Source organism: Lacerta agilis, chromosome 1 (genome assembly GCF_009819535.1).
Source record: "Lacerta agilis isolate rLacAgi1 chromosome 1, rLacAgi1.pri, whole genome shotgun sequence".
Classification (NCBI taxonomy): Eukaryota; Metazoa; Chordata; class Lepidosauria; order Squamata; family Lacertidae; genus Lacerta; species Lacerta agilis.
Window position 1 is genome coordinate 20,039,985 of NC_046312.1, and position 14,692 is coordinate 20,054,676.

General features: G+C 39.4%; 1 protein-coding gene across 2 annotated transcripts in view; it reads right to left on the reverse strand.

The window, feature by feature from the left end:
* The window catches only part of PPP4R4 (protein phosphatase 4 regulatory subunit 4), a 78,442-nt gene that overhangs the window by 50,441 nt on the left and 13,309 nt on the right, over positions 1 to 14,692 (reverse strand). The gene's annotated exons all lie outside the window — the stretch shown is intronic.

Consider the following 14,692-nt stretch of genomic DNA (forward strand, 5'->3'; position numbering starts at 1 on the left):
AACACATTTGTTTTAAAGTATTTTGCAATGAGAACATCTTTAGCAAAAGACCAAAAAAAAAACTTTTGCTCATATCTTTCTTGTTTAAACATTACAATACATAAATTACACTTATTTAATGCTTTGGAATTTAATTTAAAAGTGCATGCAACACTAATCTTCATTTAATTAACTAGTAGTAGCATAACAATACACAACGAAAACATTCTACCTCCTATGTGATGTGATTGAAATGCATTCAGTAAAGTCACAATGTATCCTTAAAACACCATTTTAATTGTTTTACCAAAACAGAAGCAACATGCAGCAGAGGCAACAAACTGTTACAAGCCAATGGAAGTGTTGACATTTCCAGATGCGTAGCAAGTACTGTACATTTTTGCATCACAAAAAAACAACTGCTAACTTGAGGGGGCTTGGTAAGAATGTAATCTCAACCCTGAAACCACAAGCAAATCTGTAATAACCAGTTGTTGTTGTTGTTGTTATTATTATTATTATTATTATTATTATTATTAATTGTACCCCACCCACCAGACTGGGTTGCCCCAGCCATTCTGAGCAGCTACCAACATATATAAAAACATAATAAAACATTAAACATTTAAAAGTTCCCTATACAGGGCTGCCTTCAGATGTCTTCTAAAGGTTGTATAGCTACTTATCTCCTTGACATCTGATGACAGGGCATTCCACAGGATGGGCACCACTACCAAGAGGGCCCTCTGTCTGGTTCCTTGTCATTTCACTTCTCACAGTGAAGGAACCGCCAGAAGGCCCTTGGAGCTGGATCTCAGTGAACAAAAGGAGTGAAGATGCTAAGTGCTTGGAATCAAATTATTGTAGCCCTGCTTTCAAAGTAAGATACTCCTCCTTCATCCACCAACCATTTCATCCAGAGGGAGCAGAACCTGGAAAAGGTTCTTCTATATTCCTCCCCATAAAGCAGGGATGGAGAACCTGTGGGTCTCCGGGTGCTGTGGGACTGCAACTCCAATCATCTGTGGCCACTGGCCATGCTTCCTGGCCTAATGGGAGCTGGAGTTCAGCAATATTTGTAGGGCTGCAGGCTGTCCATTCTTGCCACAAGGGCTCAGTTGGGTTCCAGACCAAGTTGTTAACATGGAGTTGTCCAAAGTCCGGCTCCTCCAGGCTAGTACCTGCTACTGACTGAGTGGCTGGTATGTTTTTGATTGTCTATGGCTTACATAGGAACATAACACAGGCAGCTGCATAATACTGAATTAGAGTATTGGTCCATGTATCTTAGTATTATCTATGCTGACTGGGAGTGCCTCTCCAGGGTCTCAAACAAGGAATCCCTTCCTAGCCCTACCTGGAGATGCCAGGGATGGAACCAAGTACTTTCTGCATGCAAAGCAAATGCTCTACCACTGAGCTATGGCCCTTCCCCTTTGTCTACTCCTGCTCCTTCCAGAATCTCTTCTCACCCATGGGCTTCTCTACATACAGGACAGGAGACAAATTTATAACATGAGCATGGGATGATATTTTAGGAGTCTCACAATAGCTGGTTCTGACACTTGAGCCTTATGGGGAAACTGTAACTTGAGTGCTGGGAAAATACCCTTAGTAGACAAATTTGAGATGAAAACCAACATTCAGTTACAGTAGTTCAGTTACGGATTCCAATCTACATCCTGGCATACAATCAGAATGGGTTTCTTAGTAATAAGGCAAGCTATTATGCAGAATATTGGATTTCACTAATTTAACTAACAGATAGACAGATAGATAGATATGTATGTGTATGTATTAGACAACTCTCATACTGGGGGATCATTATCCTTTAATAATATAACAGCCATTATAAAAACTTTAGGGATATTCAACTGGGGTCCTTTTGAAGGGCTGGGGAGGGAAGAAAGATAAGGAACATGAGAATAAGCTGATTGCTTATTTGTAGTAGAAAGAGACACATAACTCAAGAAACTCAAAATTGAATGCACAATGTTCTAGATTCAAACCACAACATATATGGTTAAAAGGAATTCAGATAGCGTTACTAGAAAATACATCTGTCTGAGACCTTGAAGACAGTATGCCCAGATGCACTAACTATCTGACTCAGTATAAGGCACTTTCACATGTTCATGTTTCTGTTAATAAATTCACACTATTTAAAAAAAAAATAAAGAGGTCCAGATGGAAATGTTAAGTACACAGTGTCAGTCTCTCAAACTATAGCGAAGTTTTGAATTGCTTCCAAGATTTGTCTTTATGGGAAGTTCTTAATTCTGTACTAGATAAATCTTTTTCATATTAATCATGCTTTTTTAAAAAAATCTTCATCACACGTTAACATGCTATACTATAATAAACACATATATGTAAATCCTTTTCCATAAACTTAACCAATAAAATGATGTGGCAGGGGGGATGGGAAGAGATTCGTTCATTTTGGCACAAAGAGGAAGCCAGCATTTGTGTAAACTGAATGTTAACACAAAAAACGTGGTGTGATGATATGCAATTCTAAAGAAAAATGAGGCCTTTCCTTTAAAAAAAAAAGGCTCCAAGTGGCTGGCTTGCTGTCAATTTAAAATGAGAAGCAGAGGGTTTTTAACACCTACACAAGATGTAATTTTCCAACTGTGGAAGATTTTTCTTTTATTTCTACTGAAATAGCAGAATTGGTGATCCTCTGCTCTTTAGCGATTCTGAATTAAAACCATCTATCATATTGTGGTCACTCTAGCAGTTTTAACACTGTAAGATGCATCAAAATACACACACACACACACTTTTTATTTCAATCAGGGGTTGCTGCAAATTCAGCATTGTCTAGAAACTGTCGTTTTATTAAAAGCACTAACCACAGGAAAGCTCTCCCAAAACTTAAAGTCAACTTAACTATTCTGCCATTGTGTGAACAAACGTCACAATGCTAAGGTTTTCATGGAGGGAAAATCATTTCCACATTTTCAATTTTTTTCTATAGAAGTTAAGCTATGTATATTGTGATATTGGATTACAAACAAGCGGGTCCTGCAACAAAATATTTCAGCGCTCAATGCTGTTAATCAGGATTTCAGTGCTTCATCCCATTCCCACTTCCACCCAGTTAGTTTGTCATCACCCCCCTCCAACTACCAAAAACCCCAATGGCAACACTAAGGCAGTATCCCGTGGCCACAGACTACAGTCTGTCCTCTTAGGCATTTTGGGGGGCGGGGGTCAAGCCCCCTAAATAACGTTTACCAGCCTTGGTGCTCCCTTAATACTGTTGATGGAGCCTGTGAAAAAGACTGAACTATAGTCTTAGAGCAGTGTTTTTCAACCACTGTTCCGCGGCACACTAGTGTGCCGCGAGATGTTGCCTGGTGTGCCGTGGGAAAAATTGAAAAATTCAAGAGAATTACTTTATATATAGTCAATATAGGCACAGAGTTAATTTTTTTAACATTTTCTAATGGTGGTGTGCCTCGTGATTTTTTTCATGAAACAAGTGTGCCTTTGCCCAAAAAAGGTTGAAAAACACTGTCTTAGAGTGATTGTATATATTATGGGAATGTTTGCCTTGCTTGTATGTCTTATTGCAACTTGAATGGGGGTTACCAAGTTAACTTTGCATTGTTCAAGTGGAAATCTCCCCTGCTAAAGGAATGGCAGAGTTGGGTGTTGCCTTTTGTGCTGTTATATACAAGACTGCACAATATCTACACTCTTTGATTCCAGTAGGAAGATCTGCACAGTTGGACAAGTTCTGCTCCAGCTATTTCCATGGTGAGAAGTAATTCAGTGAGTAACAAATGCAAAAACCTCCTAGACAGAACAATCCAGTAGTCATGGATATGCTTCTGCTACTGGTCTGTAAAGGAGTAGGCTGCGAGATCTACATGTACGTTATTGATTCCTCCCTTCCACACACACACACACACACACGAATAGATCACTCCCAATAAATACAAAGCTCAACTTTTCTAGCTAGTCTAGAGCATGTTGAAGGTTGTAGAAGCTGGGGGATCCTGCTCTAGCACTATGTTTCTGAAGTCAAAGCAGAGAGTTCTGCTCAAATAGACTTCAAGATAATGACTGATACAAACTCTGAATATATGAGCTTATTTATCTCAATGCCTTGCCTTCAGAAACATATTTAGAAAGCTTTCTTATCACCATTACTAAGTGGATAAGCAGATCCATTAACAGTTTGGGATGCATGCCTCAGAAATAGTAAGGCTGCAATTCTTAAATTACTTGGGAGCAACTCCAGTTGAATTCAGTGGGCCCTAATCCGTTCAAGCTGCGCATCATGAAGAAACATAGTGGGACAAAGGATACAAATGACAAGACTCTCCACAGTATATCAAAAAGTCATTTCACACGGCTGGGGGCAATATATACTCTTTGCAGTCTTCCAAATAACTTTTGAACAACCTGGCAGCTCATTGGAATCCTGACAACAGCAGTATGATTATTGGTGTTAAAATATGTATAAACTGCTTTAACATATGAAGAAATTCCAAAGTCGTGTACAAAAAAAGGACAAACAATGCTGAAATGTAAGATAAAATCAATTTAAAATACAACAATTCCACAAATCATAATAACGAGAGTTTCATTTACCTACAGAGCTCATTAATATTAATGTTGAGTTAATACAAGTAGGAATGGCAACAAAATGCTGTGGTTTGGAGTGCTCCTGTTCAGCGAGAAATGTTCATACCCTTTTGCAGGATATTCCATTTCACCACCGCCCTAAGCCCACTAAGCATGGTCAGTCCTCACTAGTCTGACTTTCATGTCCTCCACCACTTTGGGCCTTTTTCTAAAGGGCTCTGCATGTGGTTTTTTATACCTCTGCAAACCTTTGATACCTCTCTCTTATGCTGACACCTCCCTCTTGTTGATGGATAGGGCCATTCAGACTTCATAAGGATTCAGTTCACGATTGTTATAGATAAAATATAGAAAAGCAAGTTCCTAATCCCTTGTGATTTAAAAGATACATTTAAATATGACTTAAATAAGAAACCTCAAGATAAAATGGAGCCCAAATTCACCACGAATTATTAGCACTCAATATTCTGACCCACATAGTAAAAATTTCCATGAGTTACTGAAAGCTTTTCACAATTAAAGGTTACTATTATCAGAGTGCGATAGAATTAGTACAAGGCATTCACAGAACAGGAACTTGCATATTCATAAAATATGCAAATTACTGATTTCATGCAACTCCAGTGTGCATATTAACTGTGATCCTCCAACTCAAGATATATTTAGGAAACTGTCATTAGCATCAAGCAAGTCCCCGTGACCAATACCAACTTTAAAAACCTATTTTCTTCCCAAACATGGGCACAACCAATCAACCATCTTTGTTAGGGCTCAAACAATCCTTGCCAAGTCTACTTAGAAGTCCTGAAAAGAAAGTATAATTTTTGCTTCAGAACTACTGTATTGTTTCTACTCATATGCAAAGAAGCAATAATTTAATCAGCCAAGTGCATGACATGAGGTACAGATTCTCAAGAACCACTGAACAAGAAGGTTTTAGTGTTTGGCAGAAGCCCCAATACAGTAGCAGTGTTTCCCAAACTTAGGTCTCCAGCTGTTTTGAGACTACCACTCCCATCATCCCTAACTAGCAGGACCAGTGGTCAAGGATGGTGGAAATTGTAGTCCAAAACCAGCTGGAGACCCAAGTTTGGGAAACCCTGCACTAGAGGAATACAAGATATGACACCACAGTTACAGATATGCTAGCAGAGTCGTTCTGCTGGCTGAGCGGCTCCACTACTAAACATATATGCAAGGCAAAACAGGGCAGAAACATAGATGGGTCATGGGCAGCACAGGAGAGGAGCACACATGTGTCATACCCAATACTCCTTCCATCCATGGTTAGATCTCGGTTGATGGCACAACTTGTTGGTGGCTACCCCTTGATTTTCTTTCCCACTGACCAATGGGAGATTTAAATTTATATACAGTCAGACCTACATCAACAACTGTTAAACCTATGTTACAAAACAGGCTAGGGTGCTACTTGGCATCCAGTGAAATGTGCATGGTATGGAAGGAGCCAGCACAAGCCTCCAACCGGGTAGCCAGGAAGAGGACTTCAACAGCTTCCCAACACACACACACACCACTTTCTCCAAAACTCAGCTTGTTATGTCATCTGGGCTAGGGATCAGTTTATAAGAAGCTCAGTTTCAAAACAAGTAAATTTTGAACCGTGGGTTGTTATATTAACCAGAATTTATTATAAACCACAAGCCGTGATGCAGAGGACAAAGGAAGGCAAGATTCAGCAAAGCAAAAGCTTACTGAAGTCTTCCTTCTGGCTGTAGGAGAAAAGCGAGGGGGACCACAAGACACTAAGGCTTGTGGCAGCTCCTTCTTGCTTCTGCACATTTCACTAAAGTTTAACATGCTATGTAAACTTGGTCAGTGGGGCAGCGATTGGACAGTTAAATATACTAGAGACAGAATTCATCCAGAACTGCCTTCTCAATAATAATGGCTGGTGGTTTCAGTCAACTTTCCATCATCTCTAAAGGTAAGTTCTAAGGAATCCACTCCTATAGACTAAGTTGGAGTCTAGCTAATTTAATTTATTTCATAAAAAATTATACACCATTTATTGTATCATCATCATCATCATCATCAAAGTGGTGTACAAATAGATAAAACAAGAAAATCAAGATCAATTTACAATACAGTTGTACCTTGGAAGTCGAACAGAATCAGTTCCGGAAGTTCGTTCAACTTCCAAAACATTTGGAAACCAAAGCATGGCTTCTGATTGGCTGCAGGAAGCCAATTGGAAGCTGCAGAAGCCCCACTGAACGTTCGGCTTTCAAAAATAGTTCGCAAACTGGGAGCCAAAACATTCGAGAACTAAGCTGTTTGAAAACCAAGGTACAACTGTACTTTAAAATTTTCAGACCCAAAGGATAAAGGAACACTGTAATACATATTGTGTTCTTTTCTAGAATAATGTTGACATGATTGTTTTTCTTCTCCTTTTTTATTTATTAACCACTGAGCAACACCCAGCTTGTGAGCTCTTACTAGTTGGAACAGCTGACTGGATAATGTAAAATAGAAAAATCTAACTTCTAGCAGATTACAGGCAAATTACCTAGGCATGCAAATAGGCAGAGATGAATCAGGCTCTTTTCTGATTAGCCCAAGTAGTAAAATTCAGGCTCTGCTGGAGTCAAATGGCATGGAGAATTGTAATCCAGTTGCTACTCCAATGACTCTAGAATATTAAAAGCAAGATGATGAAAAAGAATTTGAGGATATTGACAAATACAGAAGTGTAATTGGAAGTTTGCTTTATTTAGCAAACATATCCAGGCCTGACATATCAAATGCAACTAACATACTTAGCAGAAAAATGTCCAAGCCAACACAGCAAGATTGGAAAGCAATGAAATGTGTTTTAAGATACCTTAAAGGAACCATTCATTATAAACTTAAATTATCTGAACAAAGTGATGGTGATCTCTGTGTTTAAACTGACGCAGATTGAGGGACTTCTACAGATAAAAAGCCCACATCTGGGACTGTATTTATGTATAAACAAACTTCCATTGAGTAGCACTCCAGAAAACAAAGTTTGGTAGCAGTATCAAGTGTTGAGGCAGAATATATTAGCCTATCTCTAGCTTGTAATGAGGTTGAATGGTTCAAACAACTTTTCAATGACCTACATGTAAATTTTCCAGAAGCTGTAACAATATTTGAGGATAATCAATTATGTATAAGTATGACTGAATCAGAAAAATGTAGACCCAAAACAAAACACTTATACATTATGCGCATGTGAAATATTGCATTTTAAAAGTGTGGCTCAAGCTCAGGTATTGTTCCACAGAGCTTATGACTACAGATATTTTTACAAAGCCTTTGACTGCTGTAAAATTTCAAATGCTGACTATGGAATTGGGACTTACTGAATAAACGGGGGGGGGGGGTACCAGGTGTTCAAGGCAACATTTCAAGTCAGGAGGGCTGTTGGAATATTCTAGAAGAAACTTGTAAATGGCCTTGAACAAGTTGCTAGGCAACGGAAAATTTTCCCAGGAACAGATATCCTTATCAGGGCATGTGGTCAACTAAGTTGGGGTCAGTGTAAATGAGTATGTGAATGAGTCAGCATTAGGATGGCTAAAAGGAGGAAAAGATTATGTTTCTTTATTTACAGGTGGGTAGCCGTGTTGGTCTGCCATAGTCAAAACAAAATCGAAAATTCTTTCTAGTAGCACCTTAGAGACCAACTGAGTTTGTTCCTGGTATGAGCTTTCGTGTGCATGCACAGGTATCTGAAGAAGTGTGCATGCACACGAAAGCTCATACCAGGAACAAACTCAGTTGGTCTCTAAGGTGCTACTAGAAAGAATTTTCGATTTTGTTTCTTTATTTGTTTTTTTCTTTATTAATGACCAATGTAAAGTTTTGTAAATAATAAAGACTCTGAGAACCAGAGCCAAATGGTGTTTATTCCTGTACAGTTGTACCTCGGGTTAAGAACTTAATTCGTTCTGGAAGTCCGTTCTTAACCTGAAACTGTTCTTGACCTGAGGTACCACTTTAGCTAATGGTGCCTCCCGCTGCCGCCGTGCCGATTTCTATTCTCATCCTGAAGCAAAGTTCTTAACCCGAGGTACTATTTCTGGGTTAGCGGAGTCTGTAACCTGAAGCCTGTGTAACCTGAGGTACCACTGTAATGGGAATTTCACTAAGAGATAGCTGGAATGCTGCCGCTGCTGCTGCTGCTGCTGCTGTAAAGAAGTAGAAGGCGCAGGAAAACTTTTCTGTAAAAAGAACTCTGCTGCAGAAATAAATGAAAACCCAAGAGTAGATGCTCACACACCAACAGTGCATACCGGTACAGATATGAGACATATGAAGTCACTCTCTCTCTCTCTCTCTCTCTCTCTCTCTCTCTCTCTCACACACACACACACACACACACACACACACACATGTACTACACAGTGTGAATTTTAATTAAGGGAAATATATACAAATGCATCACCAAGTTATTTTGCCCAAATAGTATTTGGGTTAAATACATAGATAATATTTGTAGTCATATTACAGCCTTCATCGGAGATCTGGGTGGGGTACAATACATAAGCTGCAATACAGAAGTACATAAACACACTAATAACCATCAGAACTATAAATCAGTATAAATGCCCACGCTGTTAAGAGATACCGGTATATGTGTTGGGAAGCCCAGATTGCAGTAAGCTTCCCCTGATATTATGGATTCAGTCAAGGACAAGCGTAGCACACACATACGGAGGTTTTCATGCTCTGGAGCACAAGTAATTCATGGGATACAGAACACATGTATAAATCTCATTTTCCCTGCTATTCAACTTAACACTCTCACATTGGTAGGAAAACAAGGAATGAGGCCACTAGGACTCTTCTGTATACCGGTATATCCATGCACTGTGCCTATGTTCAACTGGAACAAGCTCTATATTTCTGTTTCCTTGCTCTGGTTTGGAAACTAATGTAGGAAGCAGCTTATATGTTCTCATTAAATTCTAAAAGGTGTTAGGAAGGACATGGTTAAATAAAGCAAGCCTATCTTTCCTTTGGATATTTGACACTGATGAAAACTTAGGTTTGTTCATATTATCAGCAATTAGTGATTCTGCTTTTGTTTTTTGTTTTTGTTTTTTTTTTTGCAAATAATGGCTCAAATGCACAGACACTGTAGCTTGCTAATGGTGATTCAGCAGATTACACAACAGAAAAGTTTTGGACAACTAGAAGCATTTGAGTCATAATGTACATTTCATATCTAGTTTATTTAATTCACATAGCTATGAACAAAGTATTAAACACGATCAAATTCCTTCCTAACAGATCAATCACTTGTGACTGCAAAATGCAAATGGCAATAATAGCAAAAAGATGGACATTTATTTGTTCCATTCAGTTTGTACCAATGGTGTCAAGCTACAAATGCCTCATACTGATTCCTATACAAAACACTTACTCTGATTCACATCCACTGTAAAACAACATAGAGGCTACAATGATCACCACAAAGGGTCAAACGTGACAGAAGCTCATACAGGAACATGTAAACTAATAACCAGGTTTAAGAACTAATGTGGATATGAATACTTATGGAAGTCAAACCACAAATGTGTGAAAATGTCTGGCTATATTACAAAGAAAAACTAGGGACTTCAAGAACAGGTGAAGACTTCTTTTGAAGAAACAGCTTTGAAATTAGCACAATGGGCTCCTTCTGCACTTAAAAAAAGAAATCTCTTGTATAAATCAAAAGCATCACTGTGCTCACTGTTTGCCTGCTTTGGTTTTCAGGTCAGAGTAGTGTTTCAATTGAAATGCTGAGCTAAATGGGTACTCTGATCCAGAAGGGCTCTGCTTATATTCTTGTGGCAATGAACAATAAATGAAAGGTAAAACGCAGGGCAAGGGATCCAGAGTGTCCTACTGTCTTCAAAGGAAATGTTTTGCTGAAAGTATGTAAAATATTACTCTCCAATGCTTGATGAGGCCCACAACCACTTTTAAAGCATCTCTCTTTCCTCCCACCGCCATTCCTCTTCCTTAGGTTATCATTCCAGTTCTTAACATACTACCGTACCATACTTAACATGCCATTTTCCCATAACGCTCCCGTGTATAAGATGCCCCCTATTTTTGGGGACGCAAAATTTAGAAAATGGGGGGGGGGGGAGATTGCCCTGAGTTGTTGAGCTTTGGGGGGGGGGAGAGTTGTTGAGCTTTTTTAGGGGGGAATTGTAAAAAATCGCTCACCCGCCTGACCTATGCTACCACTCGCACGCGTCGCAAAAGCCACCTATCGTCTGTCCCTACAACACCAAAAGCCGCCAATCGCTCGCCCTGGTGCCGCAGTGACAGCCAATCAACAACGGTCCTTGCCGCAGACACCAATAACATGCCAAATACCCACTGGCAATCTCCAGCTCGCAGCACAAACCAATCCCAACTTCCAACTATGTACTATCCATGTATAAGAAGACACCCAATTTTGGACATAAATTTTTAATAAAAAATGCTGGTCTTATACACAGAAAAGTATGGTATATGATATCCATGCCCCAGCTGACACTCTACCGAATTTGTAACCACTGCAGTAGCCCAGGAGTTGAACACATGTTGGATACTTTCACAAAACTGAGAATCACATCATGTTAAGTCTCCAGAAAGCAAAGACCCTTAGCTTACCCTCTCATATATATATATTGTTATGAAGCTTTTTTGTGGGGGGGGGGGGAGTAAAGGTAAAGGATTTAGTAAATGACAGTAATAAATCAATGCTTGCAGTGTTAAGGGAAACTGACAGAACCTGAATTTAGCAGTGGGCCAAAACAGTTTTGGAGATGGGCCATTAGCAAGAAGCAATGAGAGCAGAGTACTGCATTAAGAACAACTAGCAATGCAAATACTGTCAACAGAGGAGTGGAGTCTGCCCCCCCCCCCACTGCTCCAAGTGAGTAGCAGAAGCAAAGGCCAATGGTAGCATACAAAGGCCAGGTTTAGGATTTCAATTTTCAATTATGTTTGTGGGGGGGAGGTTCTTGGGAGTCAAGGAGGAGGAGGAGGGACAGAACTCCACATGAGCAGGGAATGACAGGCTGAAACGAAGAGTCACAGAGGATGGCTTTTTTTGTAATTGGAATCCATTGCTGTGCTCCTACAGGAAGCAAGCCCCTCTTAAGATGTGAATGCTGGGGTCTCTCTCCATCTAGACGCAGGTTGTAAATAAACCATATTTCATAAAGACACTGCAGTGTCTGCTGTGCCTAATTTCTGAAGGAATCACAAACCTGGTTGAGTGCCAAGACCCCTGGAATCTCGCACCAATTGACAAAGAATGGAGCAGCCTGTAACACTATCAAGAGCTATTCTAGAAACTGAACTGGGAGTGCTGGGGTTTACTGTACTTTATGTACAACCTCTTCAATGATACCATGTTCTTTGAATAATCATTGCTACTATCTTCTTTGTTTCACCTATTAGAATTCAAGAATCACATTCTTTAAGAGATGATATGTCTAATATTCATTCGCCCATTAGCTGAGAAGACTCAGCATACGGCATCAGTGATTAGTCAACATCAACTTCCCTTCCAGGTTTTTAGTTCTCCATCTCCAGAGTGCACTAGTTGCCAAGACAAAAAAGAACTGCAGGTATGTATCATTGCCTTTGTGGCAGCAACCCAACTGCTAATTTCAGTACCGAAAGCAGAGAGTTATAACATCAGTTTCAACCAGTGTGATTTGTTCCTAATCTGCTGTTAGCATTTTGTTATCTAAATTTTAGGAGATTACAATGTTACAAGTTTAACATTGCTTTGGGCATAGTTGTCACTTCTGATTGTGCTTACATTCTCTACACAAAGAGAGATTAGAAACACCCACAGATGATATGCATGCATATGAAATAAATAAATGAATGAATGAATAATACAGGTACAGTCTTATTTCATCTGATAAAGGAAACATTTTCTGCAGAAGAAAAATGTGTTTTCTGTTATATGAAAATATGAATCTGAGATATTGGGGGGGGCACATGCACATATGTGAGCAAGCAGGAACACACACACACACAAGACCATTAGTCCATCTTGCCCAATACTGCATGCTCTATCAGAGGTTCTCCAAAGATGTCCATCCGTCCCCCATTTCTTTTGATAGGAAATTCCTGGGCCTGAACCTGAAAACCAGGGGAAAGTGCCAGGAAAAAAGTTCCAGCTAGCATGGGGCAATTGCACAATAATCTTTCTTTCCCCCTGGTGCTGCCTACATTATTTCCACTTATCCCCAGTCTGTTATGGCTAGCAGAGATCAGTACAGGGGTCAACATAAGTTTTTGAGTTCATGGCAATCTGAGCAGGCATACCTAACACTCAAGAAATTATCGGTCTACAAGCATCTTAGAACATTATGAAATGGAAAACAGGTGCTAGTCACATTTCACCTTTTGTTTACACAATGCCATAATAACTCCTGCAAGCACCAAACTGCAATCTACATATACTGGACAAAGAAGGTGGGGTAGCCTTGCTGTGTTATTTAACCAAGCCACAGGGTGCTATAGCAATCTACAATGTCTATTAAGGTCTTAACTCAATTCACTCATTCCTCAATATGGTTTTACAAAACAGAACTTTTCATACAGTGAGTCTCCCTAGAACAGTTTGAGCCTCCCCAACAGGAAGGCGGGGAGCCCATACTATTCCTCTGACACAGTTAACACTTGGCCCCAGGTAAACAGATTGGCAGGAAGGCAGTAGCCATTTAAAATGTGCAGAAATACCACACCGTGTGGCTCTTCTAGTTGCAGGTGCCTGATGGCATAAATGAGCACTTCCTCATATAAAAACAAACATCACCTTTTCTCTAAACTTAAAAGCCCCAAACAGTGTAACCTTTTCTAATAGGGGAGTTGCTAGGTTTATGATACTCTGTAAACGATAGTATGCACTAATGGGGCTGTAGTGAAAACACAAAGCCTAAAAGTGGTGCTATCCAAGAAGAATCTCATCATTTCTGTTTGTCCGACTTGGCCCAAGTGAGACACTGTGGGAGGTCAAAATACATCCTTCTTTCTAAATAGTGGCCCCAAGAGCCTGGGAAGCCCATTTGTCAGCCTCACGTGTCTTCTTTCAGAGACAGGTGAAAAGGTGTTGTTGTTACTTTTTATATTAATACTACTATTCACAAGGCTTTGGGGATTGGGCTTTTTGCCAGCTGCTGCTTCTTCTTTATTTTTTACCCATTATGAACTTTTAATGTTTTATTATGCTTTGACTGTTGTTTTTTTTTAAGCTGTTCATGTCAATAAAAAAATTAAGAAATCTGAAGCCACTCTGGCAACTCTCCACACCTTGCTGGGAAAGTCCACCTCCCACTTTGACAGCTAGAAGACCTTTAGAACAAAAGATTTCACCTTGCTTACATTGTCCGTCTCAGTTGTCTGGAACCAAAACTAACACACTCTATACACTTAGTTTAATTTGCTGCTGTTCTCATTAAGATATCTAGTTACAAACTGGCCTTTACCTGCCACAAAGCTTGTCTCTGAATTATTTAATGGGCTAATTCTACACAGGTTTCCTACTACTTCTGTTTTAAAGAAGGGAGTCCTTACATTTCAATGGTTTATTTAATTTACCATTAGATAGTCAACATGATTAGCCCACTGTTGTTTAACTATGATTAAATAAAAACAAGAATTGGCTGCATGCTACTGTAGCTATGTATCATAGTAACCTTGTTTACCAAGATCAGCTTGCTCAATTCAAGTTTCTTATTCCTTTGTTTTCTGACGAAAGAACTGCCAGCAAGAATGGAATAATTCAGACAAATGGCTATTTTGAGACATTGCCAAATCAAGTGTATGCCGATAATCTCTTTCTTTCTTTTTCAGAGTTTATTTCACCAAGTTCAAGCTTTAATTGCTGTTTGCTAACAGAAAAACCCCCACTCACAATCTTAAAATTAAAGAAAATGCTATAAACATTAAGGAAATATATCTCCCGTCTAGAAAAGCTTTAACGACACAGTACTAGAAATAGTGGAAAGCATTTCCTTAATGGCAAGCTGACATGCTGCTTCCTTCTTACTGAAGAAGTAATTGGAAATCACCAAAACACTTGTGTGGGTGTTCATCCTTCCGCTCATGACTT